The sequence below is a fragment of the Oxyura jamaicensis genome, chromosome 3 (genome assembly GCF_011077185.1).
Source record: "Oxyura jamaicensis isolate SHBP4307 breed ruddy duck chromosome 3, BPBGC_Ojam_1.0, whole genome shotgun sequence".
Lineage (NCBI taxonomy): Eukaryota > Metazoa > Chordata > Aves > Anseriformes > Anatidae > Oxyura > Oxyura jamaicensis.
The window spans coordinates 51,224,845-51,244,308 of NC_048895.1; the positions used below are offsets into that span (position 1 = coordinate 51,224,845).

Below are 19,464 nucleotides of genomic sequence, written 5' to 3' on the forward strand. Positions count from 1 at the left end.
ACTTTTAATTTGAAACTGGGTATTCTATTTTTAGCCAGAGCCTGAAGTGGTTTTCAAAATCCACCTGCCACTTTCATTATCCTCTTTCCTTTTTTTTTTTTTTTTTTTTTCCCTTGCTCATTTATAAGAGAAAATACCAAAACGTGCATCCCTTTTGGCTTGTGGCTAGTGTGATATACTAACATACTTCAGAATGCATAAAAATGAGAACTTGGGTTTTACAGAAATCTGGTAATGTAGGTTGGACAAAGAGATACTGCATATAATCATGGTGCTGCATGGGGAATCCTCTGAAGCTCAGTCAATTAATTTGGGAAGGAAAGAGGTCTTTGGACTACCTGAGCACTGACTGACCATTGCCTATTTTAAGAAGGTCCTCTTCTACAGCGGAGAGTCTTTTGAGCTGGTACTACATGATGCTTAAAAGCTGAGTAGGAAGATTACTTTTATGGGCATCAACACTTTTCGCAAGCTCAGAACAGCTTGCTGAACCCATTCAAATATAAGTCCTGAAAGCTGCTTCTCTGGCCAGTACCAGTTTGGATTGCAGCTAGAACAGGGTGGCTGTGTCAGGGGCACTGAGTGTATTTGTTTCCATTATTAAGCTAAAATAGCAAACCAAATGTGCTTGGCAGAAAATCTGTGTGTGCGTATGCAACTTCTGCCAGGCTAACTTTTATAACACGAGTTTGAAATTGGCTGGGATGATAAATGAATGATTTAGCTGCCTATTTTCAGAAAAAATAAAGAGCCCTTAAGTACCTTCACTGAAGGGAAGATCATTGTCCTTTATTAGATGGTAGTGAATCCACACAGCTAAGCTGCTAGCATCTAGCAAAGGAAGAGCTTTATTTGGGCACCTAGGAATTGAGACATGAATCACAAAAAGCCCAGGCTCCCTGAGATCCACAGCTTCCTCACCTGTGTCATTGTTTCTGCTCTGAGTAAGAACAGATGTAAGGAATCCAACCGCAAATGTGGTATGTAGCCCTCTTTCGAGTAGCTCCTATATTGGTTTCTGACAGACCAGACGTATATCTGCTACTTTGAAACCAGCAATTTATCCCTTCCCTTCCCTTCCCTTCCCTTCCCTTCCCTTCCCTTCCCTTCCCTTCCCTTCCCTTCCCTTCCCTTCCCTTCCCTTCCCTTCCCTTCCCTTCCCTTCCCTTCCCTTCCCTTCCCTTCCCTTCTTTGAAGTGCATGTTGTCCTAAAGAAAATTACCTGTTAGTAACAAGTCAGACTTTGATGTGAAACTTTTCAAGCTAATGTCATCATCTGCATCTACTTTGCTGATGCGCCATTTCATTGTCAAAGGGAGTCATTGCTCTTTGTGTGCCACAGTTTAAAAAACAAACAAAAGAACAAAACAAACCACCTAAAAATAGCCTCAAGCGCCAGTGGTCCTATACTTTGAGTGCTAGGTGAGCGCTCTTGTTCCACCTACAAGAAGTCCTGTAAAAATCAGCTGCTTCAGGATGCATTTGATGTAGTTTGTGCTGAAAACTATTTTGAAACTGAAATCTTTTGGAGTGGGAAACAACAGAAATAAGAGAAAGGAGCAAATGGAGCTTCCTCTCTTACCTCTTTTTCCCAGAGAGGGAAAGGGAGTGCCTGACTTTGATCTTACTCCCTTCCTTCCACCTGGTTTTGCATGAATGTGCATGCAGTTTCATGTCTGAAGACTTGATTATTGTCTCTGGTACCCCTGGAACATCTCCCATTTGAGAAAACCGGTAGGTGGGAATAAAAACAGGCCTGTGAGAATCTGGAGGGGTGAAGACTGTAGGAATCTTCCTCATGAACATGTTTGTGCCGTTGTGGCCTAGGTTGTTTGCGAAGGAGCTGAAAGTCTACTGAAAGACTTTATTTTGAATTCACTGGACTTAGTTCCTTATCTACACCCTGTGGGACAGTGATGTTACGTTTCCTATACATACTAAACTGCCACACAAAGTCTCTGGATTTAGATGTATGCGCTAAATACAGCGTGTCAGGGAGAACACTGCTGTTCTTGGAAATATTTATTTTAAGTTGTAATGTTCACCTGCTTGACATTTTCTTCCCCTGCACATTCAATCGCATCTTTGATTTCAAAGGTGAAGTTGTATGAGAAGAATGTGAAACAGCATGAGAAGAATGTGAAACAGTCAAGTCTTTGACTAAGGTGTGCTAATGCAAAAGGGCTCTGTTCTGTTCTAACAAGTGGAGCAGAGAGGATGCTCAGGTAGTGTTACTTCCTTTTCTTGGTGTCTGCAGGTAGAAAACTATTTTCTACAGAAAAGACTATTGCATTATATTGAGCAAATTAATTAAAATCTGTCCAAGTTAACACATTAATCTTGTTAAAATCTGTCCATGTTAATGTTTAATGTGAGGCAGCTAAGGCTTTTTTTCTTTTTTTCTTTCTATTTTTTTTTTTTTTTGGCAGTGAAATTAACGTTTGTTGGGTGGTCAAAGTAGCCAGCTGGTAGAGCCCATCTTTATAACTTTTGATGTGTTTCGTCTGAGCTGGTAGCAAAAAAGTTTCATCTTAAAATACGGTCTAACAGATGGAAGAACTAAATGACATTCATTGTGATTTGTAACATGTCTCGTTTGGCTAAGGAGTATGAGCAACACCAGAGCCAGTCTTTAAGACAGTCTGTCCTTAGTCTGATGTCCTGACTCAACCGTTACCAAGGTACACGGGATAACTTTATCACGATCTGAAGAAGGGCATTGGCTCAGCTCTGCTGGACTAGGGTAGGCTGCTGTGTATGTTGCCTTTGGGATCAACAATAGCAACAGTGAACTTCAGCTTCTCCCATTCCAGGAGGGTGCAGGTCTTCCATGCTGGTATATGAGTAAGATTCATCTGCCCTGAGACAGACCTCTATGCTATAATTGCTTGATTCTCCCTTTTTAGTCTCCTTTTGTTTACTGTAGATGGTAGACATCTGAAGCCAGGCAAGAGAAATCTCAGCTTTCTGAGCCCTGGCTGTTGGTTAAAAAAACAAACAAACCAAACCAAACAACAACAACAACAAGTTTTGTAGGTGTACTTTAAAATGTAGCCCAAGATTGGATGGTTTATTTGAAAGCAGAGAAGAAAGGCAGTGGAAGGAAAAAGAAACACACAGGGATGAGTATTTGAAGTTTGAATCCAGGTAGATTGCTTGAATGATTCCTTGAAAGTCTGCCAGAGGCTAGAAACTAGCCAGCATTGTCCAGAAGGATGAAACCCATGCTGCTGCAGCCTTGACCTGGTGCTGCTCGAGCTTGTCTGGCTTCTCACTGTAAACAGGTTGTGTTGGCTGAGTCTAAGACAAAAACGTTGAGCCTACATTACACAAATCATAATTTACAGAAACAAAGTTGATCTGCCTCTTGACACTTTAATTTCTCCAGCCAGCAGCTCCTGAGTGATGCCAGCAATTGCAAACTCCCCATGATTATAATGACTTTGGTGGCTGCTGCAGAAGCTTTTTTTGCCAGACCAAGCAACTAATATTAGAGCCCTACTGTGACAGGATCTTAGTTAGGAACATAAATGAGAATTACTCCATCCTAAAAAGGTTGTGCTGAGGGGTCTGGCGATGGTAACCGTAACATACCCAGGTGAGCTGGTGTAGGAGCCACCCAAAAGCTGTTGAAAGCTCTCATTGAGGTGGCTGGCCTCAAAGTAGCATGCTAAAGATGAGGGACATTTTGGGGTCTGAAAAGGTTCCGGGTGGCTGAAGGTTTAACTGGTGATATTTTGCTTGTGAAAACACAGGCTGCCTTCTAAAAGGAGACTTCAGGAATTTGCCTTTTGTGAGCACACCAAGACAGGGGCAGCAGCTCTCCGGACACTCTGTCAGGGCTCTGTAGTAAGGTTCCCAGTGTGCCTGTAAAGGGAGACTTTCAGTTCCTGTAAATATAAGCGTTACATTGCAGTGAGAAATAACACCGACCAGCTTCTAACTGCTGTATTTTTGACACTGTTTCATATGTTCTGGGGCCTGAAAGACACATTTGAACTTCTCATGGTGGTTTACACAGAACTGGATCAAAACCTTTAAAACCTAGTTGCTCTTAAACTCCTGGTGTAGAGGTTCAGCCGCTTTAATGTGGGGAAGCAGGACATTCTTCAGATAAATGGCAGCTTATCTTGCTCGGGCACTACAGAAATACCAGTCTCCTTATTTGATGCTTCACTTCAGGGCAGGTCTGTGGAGCCCCGGGGCCGCCTATGTGTCATGTTTTGCTGGTTGAGTCTGTTGCAGCTGGGATTAGGGCTGTCATAACAGAGCACGATGCTTTTTTCACTCGGGTGAGATGCAGGAGTTGACCTGTAGCACCTGGAGGCCTTGAAGGAAAGCCTGCCCTCGTGGGAAGTGGCAGGGGAGGGGAAGGCACGCTGCTGTCAAAACGTGAGCGCTCATCTCGGGAGATGCCTCAGAACAAGGCCTCCACGTCAATGGCTCTGGGTTAGCAGGCAGGGAAACCACCGTAGCAGGCACAGATGGGTTTTAGCAGAGCAAAACCAGGCATAGTGGTGTGCCCTGCCAGTTCCCTTCTACTCCGGCCTGACAAAGCCGCTGCTCTCTGCTGAACCAGACTTCAACTCTGCTTGGTTATTTTTTTAAGAGCATCTGTCTTTGTTGTGAGGATCAAAGTGCTACCTGGAGGTACACGAGAGGTGAAGTGTCTGAGGTTTGTTTCAGAGCTTAAGTGTGACAACAACTTTTTTTTGGTGAAGAGCAGAAAGTATTTTGAAATTTGCATTGTCAACCTGTTCATGCTTTTCAATAAGGCTCGTGCTGTGCTGGTCTCCCTGCTTGAAATTCAGTGGCAGAGGGATTAATATTTGACTTTTATCCTAGCTGTCTAAAGTTAAGTGCTATGCTTACTTATTATTTAATACTCAAAAGAGCTGATTTCAGAAATTAGTGGTTTCTTAGTGTACTGCAGATGATACTGGCTATTCTCACATTTCTGTGCTTTTTAATGAATTTGAGCATCTTTTAGGATGGAGCCTGGAGAGCTCTAATCTTGGGAAAGTTATTAGTTTAATCTTTATTCTTTTGATGCCAGCATTTCTAGGAGGAGAAGCTAAACTGAGATTGCTGAGGCTTAGCTTAAAAATTTTGGAACTATCAGAGAGCTGTTTTGTGTCTCTTTATAATAGCTGGCCCTGACAGTTTAACAGAGCTTATTGACCATCTGCTTTGTCTAGTTTGCCACATGGCAGAGTACAAGTAAGCCAAAATACTGACTGCAGTGTATTAATTAAACAACTTACTTGGGAACACTATCAGGATATTAAACTGATTGATATTACGCATTTAACTTTGTCCTTTCCTTTGCTGCAGTTGCTGGATGTGGAGCCAAAGAACGTAAGATAAGTGGGGAGAAAAGGGGTGTTGGGCTGTACATCGGAGTCACTATTTCCCTCCTCGCCCGCTGTCTTCTGTTACCCACTCTCAACAGATGGGACATGGAGTATATTACACTCTTGTCCCCCTGCTGCTCCTTCTCACTGCTGCTCTTTGCCTCTCACAAAGCTGGCAAAAGCAACAGCTGTTCCATAATTTCTGTGTTTGAAGGCAGGAACATAGCAAGGGGAGGGGGGAGCGGCGGAAAGACTTGTCATCTTGCCTGCACAGGACTAGAGAGAAATGCTGTCCTTGCCTCTTTTTCAAGAGCCAGTATCTCTTCTGAGAAGAACAGATTTCATGTTCTTCAGTGTTCATGCTTCTGGAAATTCAGTGTGCCCTTCTCTGAGGAGAGAGCAGAGGTTTGGAGCTTGGTTATGCCTGCATATCTAGCTGGAGGAACCTGACTCTGGGCTGCTTGGTAGTGTAACTAATTCTGCTTAAAGGCATGGCCACCTGGGAAGGCAGTTCTTGAATCCAGACTGTGCTGGTCGCAGAGACATACAACATGTTCTCTGAAACGGCTGTGGCAAGATTTTGGCACTCTCCAACAACTGTCTGCGTGATCGAGGAACATGCTGTAGGTAGAGTCTCTGCAGCTAGAAGCTGAATCCTGCCTAGCTTGTTGTAATGAACAGATGGCTCGTTAATGTGCTCTGCCGTGCTATGGCAAGCAGCAAGCTCCTGCAAGGCCTTGCTACCCGAGCTTTCACTGCAGAGTCTGTGTGCAGATTCTTTTTCTGCTGGTACCTTGCTGTAACAACAGGTAACTGTTCATACATGGATTTGTGTAGGCACATATCTGTGGTCTGTTAATAGGCTTCTGACGGGCTGGTGTGTATATGTGTAGACTGTGTATATAGCGTGCTGTGGGATGGCATAACATGAAATAGTATGGCAATTCAGTATAACGTCAAACTGAATGAAGCTACTGTTTGGCTATATGTTTAATATATCAGAGCTGCTGGAAATGCTTTGCATAGTAGGTAAATAACTGTAGGAGAAAACTGAAAGACTGCTGTACTGGTTGGGATTCTGTCTGAAAAGCTGTGTCTAGTCAGCCACAGACTAAGCCCCTGCTAAACACCTCCTTGTTTTGGCCTCAGGGATCTCAATTCCAACCAGGAGCATCCCTCCGACTGCATTTTGCCTTCAGGAGTTGCAGAAGATCTTTGATTTACACCAGTGCTTTGTACCCCAGGCAACCTGGTGTATGTTATCCTGACAGAAGCAGGAGACTTTGAGAAAGGGGATCTCGAGCGTGCGTGTGAGTTCTCTCCTCCCTGGGAAGTGCTGAAGCTGTGGGATGCCTCCTAATTGAGGGTGCTCCTTCCGGCATTTAGAGGACACTTGAGAAAACTGCATTCCCCTTTAAATCTTCTTCTCTTCTCCTCCCCACTTTTTTTTTTTTTTTAACTTACAGTATTAATTAGCATATTTAAGAGTAGACTATTGCTCTTTTGTTAGCTTGAAAACCGGAGATTTATAGCACTTCTGCCAGGGCACCAGGCTGGGAAAGAAGGGCTGGGCTTGATGTAGATTTTTAAAAATAGCCCTTGCCTGGAGCGGTATTTCAGTCATAGGAAACACTTTTAGTAGTTGTTTTCTTTAGCATGTATGTGGGGTTTGCTACTAACAGGGAACAACATTTAGCTGTGTTCCTCTTTCAGCAGCCTGTTGGGCATCTTTCCCTTCGGCTCAGCCCAACTACAAATTCTTTGCTCTCAGTATTGCCAGCCTGTAAGTTCATTTTACTTTAAGGCCCTCAGCAGTCCTGGGCCTGCTGTTTGCCTGCATCATCTTTCAGCTATGGTGGTTTGTGAGGGCTAGCAGCTGTTGCACGAGCATCTGGGATTTCTGTGGCTGTGCTGGAAATATCTCCTGCTTGTGCGTCCGCCGAGCAGAGGGACACCTCAGCGCTTTGGCAGCATTCTGTTTTGGGCTTGCTAACCCTGTCATGATTAGGTAGCCCACCACAAATTTTCGTTACCCAATGTGAAAAGGTCTGCCATATGTTTCCTGCAGGCAAGTTAGCATGTCCTGGAAGATGATGGGTCTTTAGCATTTAACAAGTAAACAAGTAAAGCTGTGAGTAAATTAGACACCTCAGAATGAATTCATTTTTTACTTTTATACCAAGCCAAAACAACAAATATCTTGCCCTATGTTATACTTTGCTCCTTCAGTATGCCTTAAATGACTCTTCAGGCTATATTTGTAGAACCACAAAGCTTTCTTTCCTCAAAGAAATAAAGATATCCCTATCATCCATAACTCTTAATTCTTCTGGAATGCCACCAGGAACAGAAACACACATTTTTCTTTGGTCTCTGACCATTTCCAGCAACACAGATGATTAGAGATCATTGACAAGTCCTGACTTTGCATGTTTGCGTCTCTGTGGAAAACAGAGGAAAACATCGTAACATATCTTTGTGACATTTGCGGCTTAAGATAGATAAATCTTGTAGTAGAAGCAGAAGGAGAACAAACGTTTAGGCTGACCACAGCAAAGTGGGAATTCAGCTGAAAAAGTGCCTTATTTAAGGATCCTGGGAGCTGAAGTGGGAGGTGGGGATGCTGCAGGGTACCTTGGAAGGCAGTGAGAGACTGGTATCTGTTCTTGAAACAGTTGCTGCAGATTATCTGCTGACTCTGACAGATGATACTTGCTCAGTGTGCATTTTCAAGATGGCAGAATCCTGCAGACGGTGGTGTAACACATTATAAGGCTGGTTGTTCAGAGTACGACTCCTCAGCAGTGAGCAAAAGCTCACTTCTCAGGATGTATAAACAGGCCTGTGGGAATGCAGGGGGAACCATGGTCAAGAGGATAGAAGAATGTGGGAGGAACTGGAGCTTAGAAGGGTTTATGGGTGGTTTTCTTTTAGTGATGCTTTGCAGTGGTCCCAATGAAGTGCCCTTAATGTAGAAGAAATACAGCATCCCTTTCCAGGCCTGTTTTTCAGAGACTCTCAGAAAAGAATCAATGTGTGTACTTGAAAATAAATGAATGGGAAGACATTTTTATCAGGCTTCTTAGAGCTTTTAAATGGAGGGATCCTACAGTAAAGTCTAAAGCCTAAATTCTTTCCAGACTTGCTGTATTTGGATGTAATGACAGAATTTTGAAAAAAGAACTGGGCTAAAACATACTGGCAATTAGATTTCAATTAAAATTGGATGAGGTGACATATAGGACCAGTGAGCAGATATGTCAAGTGGTGAAGTGGTGTTTTTGCAAGAGTGAAGGAGGGACGGTGCTGCAAGACAGAAATCTCAGTTAACATAGCAGCTGGGAAAACAATGCTTCTGTGCAAGAAAGTCAACTGAATGTCTCCATTGAAAATCTCCATTTTGAAAGGAATTAATACACCCTTGCCAGTAGTGTGCAAAGAATATAGTCTGAACCCTTATGTTCAATTTTCACCTTTCAGTGCTTGGTCACTTTTCTGTTTTTCCTTGATGATGTCAACTTTTTCAGATGAGACTTTTATTAAATTGGCAAGTGAGAATTTTTTTTTTTTTTTTTTTTTTTTTTTTTTTTTTACTGTCTTGTCTTCTTCTGTCTATAGAGAAATGTTAGGAAAAGGTGTCTTTATCTAACTCAGTAGCTGCATCTCCACTGGCATCGCAATGACTTTTCCTTGTAGACTAGGCAAAGATTTCCCAGCCAGGAGAGGAAAGCACAATGAGGAATTCTGCCTGCTAGAGAGAAGTTGCAAAGTTTCTGTTGTACTGGGCAGCTGCATCAGTGACGTAGTTAAAATAATCTGATTTTCAAGGGCTGTCACAGTTTTCACTCAACTTCCATATTCTGAATTAACCAATGTAAGTATTTGAGTGACTGATGGGGCCATGAACCAAGCAAGGCTTGCCAAACTGTGTTTTTGGCCAGTTTGGGATTCCTAGAAGCTGTTCTCTTCCAAGTCAGAACCTGTTTTGGTTTCTCACTGTTGGATGTCTTGTGGCAGGAGATCTGAGCAAGTGCTTCCTAAACAGCTGCTCATACAAGAACTACTGTGTATGGACAGTCCAGAGTCAGTACTGTAAGTGTGTGACCCCTGACTAGTGTTTCAGTCACCCGTTCAAGAAAGAGAGACATGCCAAACTAAAAATAGCAAGTCCAAGGCCCAGGATAAGTGCTTTCAGTCACCTACATAATGAACTCTTTTGAAAACTTGTTCTTAAAACACAGAATACTAAGAAATTCATTTGCTGAAAAAAATCTACGTAGTATATGTATGCATTTTATTCCTTTTACAAAAGCCCCTTTTGCAGCTAATTAGAGGAAAGTTACTCCTGTTGATTCTTTGCAAATTACTTCCTTAGCTCTCATATACTTAAACAAAAAACCTGGGAGGGAAAAAGTCTTCAACAGAATCGGTGAGAGGAAGAGTGAAAGGATCTGTTATTTATCCTCCCTGGCTGAGGTGCCTGCAGAAGCCTCCAGCGCTGTTTATGGAATTGCAGGCTGCATCCATCCGTGCAGAGCTACCTCCCTGCTGCTGACGGGAGAAGGCAGCCAGCGAAATGTGGCAGCCAGCCCATGCCGGCTGCGAGGGCATATAAGTAAAAAGGCATGGCCTTCTGAAGGAGAACAGAAAGCCTTCCTTCCAGCCAAGAAAACTTGACAGGTGTGCTAGTGACCAACAGTAGGCAGTGTGTCTGCTAGACAAGCCCAGCCTCAGCTGAACTGGCAGAGTTTGAAGTGCAATAAAACTCCAGTTTAGCTCTCTTAGCACATTATTCTCTCAAAAGCAGCTTTGTGGCCCTGTTAGCAAGCAGAAAAGAGAACTGCACAAAGAGAGGACCAAGGTTTCTTCTTGTGCAGACAAGGTTTTTGACTGAGGTCGCCACCGCGTTCCCTCATGTGGTCTACATAAACACAGAAGTGTCCCTGACAGTGGCAGTCACACTGATGCAGAAGTAGAGAGTGAATTTGGATGGCTCATTAGCCATTACTGATTAAAGAGAGCCCCTGCCACACACACCCTGACCTCCATTTGAAAATCCCATTGCTGTCGCTCTTGGGTGTAGGTAAGCCTGCACTGAGATGACGCGTAGAAGTATGATGCTTCTTCATCTGTTACGGGCTACTACCATTATTAAACTGCTACCTTCAAATACATATGTCAACACTTTTTCAACTCCTCTCTCTTCTCTTGTATGCTAGGTGGTGCCACGTTTTATTCCAAGCCTTGTGTCGGCACAACTGGGTGGCACAGGAGGAGTTTAGACGTGCCATGCAGCACCTGCCGGCGGCGTGCCAGAGTGCAGGCATGGCAGCGCGGGCCATACTTCACGTGGTTCCACTTCTGTAGCTGCTCAGCCTCAGTGTTTTGAACTCTCCTGTGAAATTGGCCCTGCCTCCCTTCACTTGGGTGAATGGCTTGGTGGTACTTGTGCTTGTCTGGCCGTGCTCGGCCTCCCCTTCCCCTCTTCCAGCTGGCCTCTGAGGCAGTGTGGGGACTGGCAGCCCTCTTGTGTCTCCCGTACCCCTTGCACAGGGTGACATGGTGTACGTGCTACCCCATGTTCTCAGGTAGGACCTAAGCAGCTGACTTAAATTTAGCTTTTGGGCAGTCTGTAGCCTAGATAAGGACTTTGTCCAGAGGAAACCGTGGTGCATTCCCACAGTCTTTCTGCCCTCTTGCCCTTTAACTGAAAGGAAGGCAAAACTGCAGTGGCATCTGTAAAGGCAGCAGCTGCCGCTGTGTGCAGTGTCAATGCAGGCCGGCTTGTTTCTGGGGGAGGGTGAAGATATTCAGGGAAGCTGCATGGGGGTGAGAGGCTCTGGATGTGGAGGTCCTTTCCCTATCCTCTTTCACAGAGGCTTGCCCATAAAGGGAGCTTTCATAGGAATTGCACTGAGGGATGTTATTCATACCTCTGCCCATAACCCTGGTCCCTCCACACTGACAGGGGCACTCCAGTTGAAGCGAGAGCACAACTGAGTTGCTTCTTTTTGCATCACTGAAGCACCAGGGTTGTGGGGTTGCTATTTTGGTATACTGGTGCTCTATATTATAATAAAAATGTGGGCTGCGTGGTGTCGCTTTAGAGGTGCTGCCTCTTTGGACAGAACTTGTGATTGGAATAGCATCTGCCCAGTTTGTCAGCTCTGCAGTCACTTGAGGCCCGGGAGGAGAGGACAATCTGCGGCAGTGCTAGCTCAAAACAAACAACAACCGTGTACAGTGGCTGAGCGAAGGGACAGAGCCAGCCTGGATAATGAGACGGAAGAACTTGGCCTGAGCTGGTTCCCCTCCCCTGCTTGGTGAAAATGTCAGTTGTTGTTAATTGCTTTAATGGGGTTCACAACCAGAATTTTAAATGTTTTGTGTATGCTCTATAGCCATTGCCCTGTAAGTATATCTTCCATTTCCATTTGAATTTTGAAACTACAGCTGTACCTAACTCCTGGCAGATACACAGACATTAAGATCCCCTCATACTTAAGTGATTCCCAGACATTGTTTAAATTTGGTTTGCAGCATGTTTTTTTTTTTTTTTTTTTTTTTTTATATATATATATAATTGTAAATAAGGAAGGTTGAGCTGTTCTTGGCTAATGATAAGTAACACATACAGGATGTGTGTCCCAGTTTGCCCAGGATGATATCTTCATACAGGGATTGTCCTGTTTGCCATCATTTTGACCTGAATGATGCTTCCCACCACCCAAAACCTAACCCCCGGACCTGTGACCTTGTTTTATCTTTGCCAAGCAGCTTGCAAGAGAGTACTGGGTGATGTGCTGTTTTTTCACATGATCTAACTCATATCCCTCATATCCCTAACTCATGTCCCTGTTGCATGACTGCATCCCTTTATATTCTAAAAATTCTGGTCCCAGAAAAGTCCCTGTTTTCCTCACAGTGTTCAGTTGGTAGCCTTGACTGTCATCTAGTTGTGACAGCCTGAAACCACTTGCCAAGGTTAGCAATTTTTCTTCCCAAGTACATCTCTAAATTTGTCATTGTCAAGGCTGGTTAAATCCCAGCTTGGGATCTTCCTTGCCTTTAAGGAACATATTTCTCAAACTGGTATACCTGTTTTTATATACACCTGCATAACACGAAATGATTGTGGGGGTGGGTATGGAGGAGGCCAGGCTACTTAGAGGCTGCCCCGATAGTTCTTCAGCTCTGATCTGTCCCTCCGTGTCTCTCTCAGCTAACATTAACCTGTTTCTTAGATTCTTTCTTCAGAAAGGAATTAGTGATTCTGAACATTCAAAATCTGAAAGAGTCTCAGCCATTAATTATTCTCGCAGGTTCCCTCTCCTCTGTCTGTCTTGTGTATTTTGTCCAATGAGACCATTTATTTCAGGTGCATTCTGGGCTACTGTTTTTTAAGTGAGGATAATGTTAGGGCATCTTACCCAAGCATATAAAAGAGAACTGTATTTTTCACCAAAACACTTGCAAATGGCTCACATGAAATGTGAGTGAAAGCCCTTCTCACCCCTACTCTTATCTTCCCATTAACATCTATTGGAGGACACGCTCTAGTTTGTTCATCCAGATGAGAGCATTAGACCAACAGGTTACTGCCGCTGCCAGTATTTTTGCATTATGTGTATGGACATGTACAGAAAGTACCACTTCAGGTTACAAAACACAGAAGGATCTAATAACTGTAATATCAACTACCCAGTCAGCATTGTCCTTCCAGACTTCACTGGCTTAATTCAGATAACGTTATTTCTGCAAATCTGTCTCTGTACATTGAAGTGGATATGCTGGAAGGGTGCATTTGCTCATGGTGGGAGAAGTGCAGGAAGGAGAAGGAAGAATTTCTAACCACTCTGCTTAAGTGCTGGGACGGACAAGCTCAACCAATCATCCAAGAAGCATTGTGGTATCCGTTTTAACTTGTAATCCTGTGCTTTTTCTCATGTGTCTCTGGTTGGGGGCAATGCACATCTAAGTCACATACTGACATGGAGCTGGGATATTGTTAGGGTGTGCTTCGGACCTGGGAACCCAAAAGTGCTCCTTCTTCCTTGGGTTCAGACATGAATCTCCAACAAGTCTCCTCTTTGGGAGTTCCTTGGGTAAAGATGTGCCCTTCCTAAAATAAGCTTCAGGCTTTTTGCCCACTTATCTACTAAAAAAAACATAGGGTGACTTGGCAGATGCAGACAGGCTTTAGCTAGCTCTTTATTCTCTGAGCCAGCTGGATGTGCGTGAGCTTTGGTCTGGAAGTCTGATTTCCATGTTAATATACTATGGCACCTGAATGTGAATGCTCTGCCAACAGGTTTTATTTATTTATTTATTTATTTTCTGTTGGTCCTAAAACTACACGCATGCACCTGTGATTTCTGGGCCATCCATGCAGTTTGTGCACATAGGGCACAGCAAACTCAGGTCCAGCTGTTCCTGCTTATGTAGACACTGTCACTGGGCATGTCTGTCCATCCTTCTCATCTAACTAAATAGCCTTTTCCCACGGCGTTCTGTTACACCCTCTTTATTGCCAGGCACTAGTGATTCCTGCATAAGCTCCCCTTCTGCTTCGCAGCAATGTGTGGATTCCTCCTTGCATCCTTTTAAGCATAGCTTTTGGCATTGCCCTTGGTTTAACAACTGGAAAACACACTTTTAAAATGTTGAACTTGTCCAGCTTGAAATCATCTGAGCTGAAGAGATTCATGGTAGGTACCTGCCTCAGCTGGAATATCTTGGAAAGACTTTTAGGGAAGAATTCAGTTAAGATGCTGAGTTGAAGTCAGGAGCAAAAAAAGAACAGTGTTTTGCCACACTGTGTGAGGACTTTCAACAGCTTAGCTGAAGCTCTAGTGTGTCTTATCTTGGAATCATGGGAGGGAGTAGACTTGCTTTGTGTCAGAGATGCCCATGGCCAGTTGCTGAAAGTGTTCTCAGTTTCATCAGGCATCTCCCATTCTCTTTCACAGAAGCTTGTCCTGTGCCCTGACTTGTTAAAGTTTGGCAGTAAGCTCCAAAGATGAACAAGCTTTCCAAACAGGGAACACGACTGGGCTCTTCTTTCTGTTCTTGGCAGGGAGCCCTGGTCACAGGGCCTGGGAGCTGGGCATCCTCTGCCCCTAGTGGTCCTTCCTCTGGCCCTCAGATGGGGAGAAAAGGTACATGGGATGCAGGTAGAAGCAACACCCCAACAAATAGAAGCTGAGGAGGTGGGATTTTTCAGGAACCAAGCCATGAGAATAAGAGTTGAGGACTAAGTGTTTAAGAACAGGAGTAGAGGGAAACAGATGCTTGAGGACAAAAGTATACTGCTGTTCTCCAGACCTGAGAACTGAGTCTAGGTCTCAGAAGACTTTTTCATGCCCTGCCAGCAACTTCATGGGCCCTTGCTGTGTTTGTAAAGTGTTACCTCCCTCTAGTGGTGTGTCTGCAAGGCCCTGGGCAGTGCTGCTAGCTTCGGTGCCAAGGGTAGGTCAGATCTAGACCATATCGATAACCCCCGGTACCCCTAACTTGCATCCAGCCATTCATACCATGTTATATAGCTAAAGGTGTGCGTGGTGTTCCTGTGAGATACTGCACAACTTGCTTAAGCAATTCTGTTGATAGCTGGGCACTCGTTGTCCCTCTTCTGGTTATTGCACTTGATTGACATGAGGTCATGCCTGAAGACAGGCTCAGCACAGGAGGTTTCTGTAAATAGGGGCAGTGCCATAGGTAAATTATGGTTCACAGAACCATATCATGGATTGGGTTGGAGAGGACCTTAAAGATCATCTAATTCCAACCTCATTGTCATTAGATTCTGTCATTAGATCATCATGGTTGCTCTGGCGATACTGCTGTTAATATTTTAGGATTGGAGAAAACACATGACCACTTAGTAATCTGATGTAACCACCGTGAAGGTCCTTCATTCTATTTTGTGTCCCGAGCCCAGGCATTTCTGACCCTCCTCTTCTGGTCATTAACATCCCTTTCCTAATCTTCTGGTCCTCATACCATTTGATCGACACTAGCAGCTGTTTTGTGTTGCACATGGCTTCATTTTAGCTGTTGTATCTTTTTTTTACTCACTATTTAGCCAGGATTAGCTTTAAGTGCAAAATGCCTGTATTTGATTACAGATCTGTAATTTTTGACCACTTAAACTGCTCTTTTTGGTCTCAATTTCATCTACTTACGTCCCAGATCACAAGTCCCCAAAGACAACTTGAATGCATTGAAAAAAGGAATGCACGGGTTTTTCCGTTGTGTTTCACACACATGACTAGAGGGTAGCACTCTTTCACTTGTCCTAAGTACAGCCTAGTCATAATCCCATCAGGATACGCACACAACCAACAACTGCTAGTCCAGGTAATTCATAGCATTATTTATCCCCCTGAGGTGCAAGCTGTTATCTTGCACTGGGGCAGTGCCGTCCGTACCTGCAGGTGGACTTGCTTAGGGCTGACTGTGTTAGATGTCCAGCAGAAGTCTCTTAAAAATATATAAATTGCTTTTCACACATTAAATGGATACTTGTAGAATAACTGGTCCTGTTTTCCAGTTTGGTTTTCATTATTTGAAACACACCAGCCTCCTTCCAGGGCTCCGAGAGCAAAGCCCGATTTATTCTCTCTGAAACTTTCAGACACGTGGTCGCTTCCCCCTCTTCCTTCACCTGTCTCTTGCTGTGCTTTCTAAGTTTTCTTCCAAATTCAGTGTACAAATGATGGCTTTGACTCCGTGGCTGAACTTTTCTTGCTGCACTAAGCTTCTTCTTTTATCCCAAACTTAAAATCTAAAGTAAAAAGGAGACCTGTTTAATTATTTTCCAGAAATAAAAAGGGAGAAGATGACATAGAGAGAATGGTCAGTGATGCTGTGGAATAGCAGGCTAATTTGAGAGTTGGGGTTTGAAGTTTAACCATAGAGCACCTATTGGCCCTTAAATTTTAAAGCTTCAGATCTATGTTCAATTAATAAATGCGTGTAAGTTTTTCAGACCTGCTGTTGCTGTGCCAGAGGTGCTGCTTGCAGGGTGGGCAGGCTGGAGTGCAAGCCGTTCAGCTGCTTCTTGCAAAAGGCAGCCTTATGGCTTAAACTGCTGTGGGAGGTGGTCTGGGAGGCTCAGGCCTCCTTGATGGCCTCGCTGAGGAGTGCTCACCTGTTGTTCCATCCACTCTTTGGGGTAGTGTCAACCTCTGCCAGAGGCTAAATTGCAAACAGTTGGGACGGTTTTAATGTCCTAAACTGCCGCAGCTATTTACTAATTAATGCATGTCTGTGCCCCAAGGTCTTTTGCCAGTAGTCTGAAAAGAATTCATGCAATTTAAGGAACCACGAGTCTGTCACCCAACGCAAGGTTGAATGTAAGTTGCATTAAATAGCACCAGAGTTAACTTTGGTGATATTTTTGGGCTTCTGAATATTCAAGTGGGAGTCAGCTTGTGTCCTGCCTACGTTGTGAAAGCAGACTGGAGAGGGTGCTTAAAAGGAGTGTGTCCATCCTCTCCCTCCCCCAGCTGCTTCAAATGGTGGGTGTTTGCACCCCCAGCCCCCATACCTCTTCTCCTTTAGCTTTTCTGGGGGCTGCCCCCTGTCAGCATGCTTGTTGTGGCTTCTTCTTATGGCACTAAGAAGCCCCTTGAAATGCCCCTGTTCTGCTATGTGCAGCCCCTTGCAGGCTTGCCTGACTTAAGCTGGATTTAGCTGCTTAATTGTAGTAGGATCAGCTGCATTTATCTCACCAGTGAAATCAGGCAAACAGAAGGGACAAGTGTTTCTTCCTGTCCCCTGTCATTACAGCTGTCGCGGAGCGGTCAGGCTTCAGACCTAAGTACATGTTCTCGTGCCTGACATAAAAATCTGAGCTCATGCATGCTCAGTATTTCAGAAGAGAAAAAATGCCTTTATGATGCCCGTATGTTTATTCAGCCAAAAATAGGAGCAAGAGTTATGTTTTAACTTTCCCCTCCTCTGTTTGGTTTTGTATCGGAGTTTAAATCTGCTGTGAAGCGTTGAAGATGTGTGTAACGTATTACAGATGGTGCCATTGAATCAAATGCCGAGGTATCAGACAGAAGTATATCCCCTCATTTCTAAAGTATTCCTAAACTATTCCTGTTATGGCTTTCCTTGAAGTAGAAGAGCTGTGCTAGCTCTTACACCAAAACTTCAGCTAATTACTGATACCATTGCCCTCCGGGCTGATGGCTTATTTTAAGCGAACCCAGCTGACATGGCAGTGAAAGCTAAGGGTGAGTGCTAACTCAGCGCTGGATGGCCGTCATTTCCAGCAGCATCTCAGACCCTGGTGAGTCCTGGCTTCAGCCCTCACTGAACCTGAAGCGTCAGGTCCTGGAGAAGGCACTCTGCCAGCTACCTACACAATGGGGAAGGCTCCGGGAGTCTTACTGCAAATACATCTGGGGAAGTGTGCCGGGGATCCTGGGAACATACTGAACCAAGAGGCTGAGGCTGCTGCTGTCTAGGGTGGAACCACAGGATTCAAGTGTCAGTGGTCAAAGCAGTGCTTAAAAATGATTTTTAAAAGGATCTGGAGTATTATCTGTTTGTGTGACCATAAATGCCTGCTAGCTGGATGTGTTAAGCAAGCTTTGGCATCCTGATAGGCTCCTCACCCATGGGGCCACTTTGTTTCCTGGCTCAGCTGAAGACGTCTGAATTACAGATTAGAAAGCTCTGGGTCTGAACCCTGCTATTTTTTCCAGTCAAGAGGTAATGTCTGGTAACATCACTAATGATGGTATTGTAAAATACGTGTCTAGGGGGGAAGGTCCAGACTGGACTCAGTCTTTCCTGCTGCGAGTACCAGCGCTCCAACCGTGGGGTCAGCGAGACTCCTTGGTGTTATCCATGAACATCTGAAGGAAGGTATGAGGATGTTAACTCAGCCAGACCTGCACCTTGGCCTCTGCAGAGCACTGTGAACCTTGAAGATGTAGGAGAAAGCTGATTTGAAAAAGATGAGAGAGGAGAGAGACAGAAGCAAGGATTTCTCCCACATGACTGGTACCAATCAAAGTAAAACTAATCTTTCAGGAGCTCTCAGCTTCAATGAAGTGTGACCACAATAAAGCTTTTAATACTTTCTGGGGACTTCTCCCTCACTCTTGTCTTTCTACATCATTTCAATTTGCCAGAACGCAGCAGGCAAGAGTTCAAAATGTGTATCAGACCAAAATTCAGCGTGCTGACCAGCTCATCCGAGTGGTGACAGACGCACAGTCGGCATTTGTGCGGTTCCGTGGACGCGTATGTTGCTAGCTGCTTACAGTATTAATGATGACTCCAGACACCCTACCTTAATAGTATGTATAGTAAGCTGCTTAGATAAAATGTTCAGGAGGTTTGCTGTCTATGTGGTGAATTTCTGGTTCTTAGTGTGATATGAGAATTAGTGTGGGGTTGGGGTAGTAAGCTATAAAGTAAACGCGTGCTCTGCTGTTGTGGATTAATCTTTATCCCCTCCAGTTCTGATTGCTTTTACTAAATGCCTTTGTAGTCAGGAACTTTCTTTTCTTTCCCCTTCCCCCCCAGTTGTTTAAATCCCCTCATTACCAGCTTGTCTTACAGTAGCTAGGACTTGTTATGATTCATCTCAGCAAATGCCCACACTTCCTTTCTGACTAAAACACATGCTGCAAAAGAGCGAACTTGCTAATTGGGCAAAGGACGTGCTTCATATTTTCTTACTCATTGGGTCCAACAGCCTACATGTCTGCTCTATCGTGTTCCTGCACGTTTTCCTTCCAAGCAGGGAAACGGGGAACTTCAAATCATCCTTGGTCTGTCCCTACTCCTCCCACCCTGACAAACGTTGAGCAGCCCCTGGCATTTCAGCTGGAGCTTCTGGGAGGAGTAGTTGTTTGGCACTCTGGTAGGGGTACTATGCCTTCATTAGATTGACTCGAGCTGGTTTGGTGTCTTCCTTGCTTGCGTTTGAACTCTTTTTTTTTTTTTACCTAGTAGAGGAGTGGTTCTGATATCACCCACAGTGACTGGTATTGGAGCTGATATGCTATGTCATAGTTGGTAAAACCATTTGGAAATTTGTTGGAACTACCGTGTTTTTGTCAAAATGCTTCCTTAAGGGATCTTT

General features: G+C 44.2%; 1 protein-coding gene across 1 annotated transcript in view; it reads left to right on the plus strand.

Moving 5' to 3' along the window:
- Nucleotides 1-19,464, plus strand: part of PPP1R14C (protein phosphatase 1 regulatory inhibitor subunit 14C) — a 51,456-nt gene that overhangs the window by 18,914 nt on the left and 13,078 nt on the right. The gene's annotated exons all lie outside the window — the stretch shown is intronic.